This window comes from Penaeus monodon, chromosome 25, assembly GCF_015228065.2.
Source record: "Penaeus monodon isolate SGIC_2016 chromosome 25, NSTDA_Pmon_1, whole genome shotgun sequence".
Classification (NCBI taxonomy): Eukaryota; Metazoa; Arthropoda; class Malacostraca; order Decapoda; family Penaeidae; genus Penaeus; species Penaeus monodon.
Window position 1 is genome coordinate 13,047,572 of NC_051410.1, and position 442 is coordinate 13,048,013.

The following is a 442-nucleotide window of genomic DNA, read 5'->3' on the forward strand; positions in this document are numbered from 1 at the left end:
TATTCAGTAGTAGAAACGAATATATTATTGCACATGTCATTTCCAAATACTTGTTACCGACACATTAACTGCAATTTACATAAACTTTCTCGCAGTCGGACAACTTTCCCATGAAAATCACAGCAGTTAAACCCAATTATCATTTTCCTTTCCCTCCTTTTTTCTTCCTCCCTTCGTGTTTTTTTCCTTCTTCTTATCCCACTGCACTCCCTTCATCTCGCCCTAATCGAAAGTTTCCATCCCGGAGGAAGTCGGAGTGATCCATTAACGTTCCAGAAGATGAGGGGAATCAGAAGCAAAAAATTCCAAAAAAAAAATGAAGTGGGTAAGAAAAATAACATGTAAACAAACAAACAAAAAAAGATATTCAAGGCCCGCGCGTTCTCTCCTGCCGCGGGGGGAGGGGGGGGGGGCGACGAGCGAGGTGAAGAAGAGAGATGAA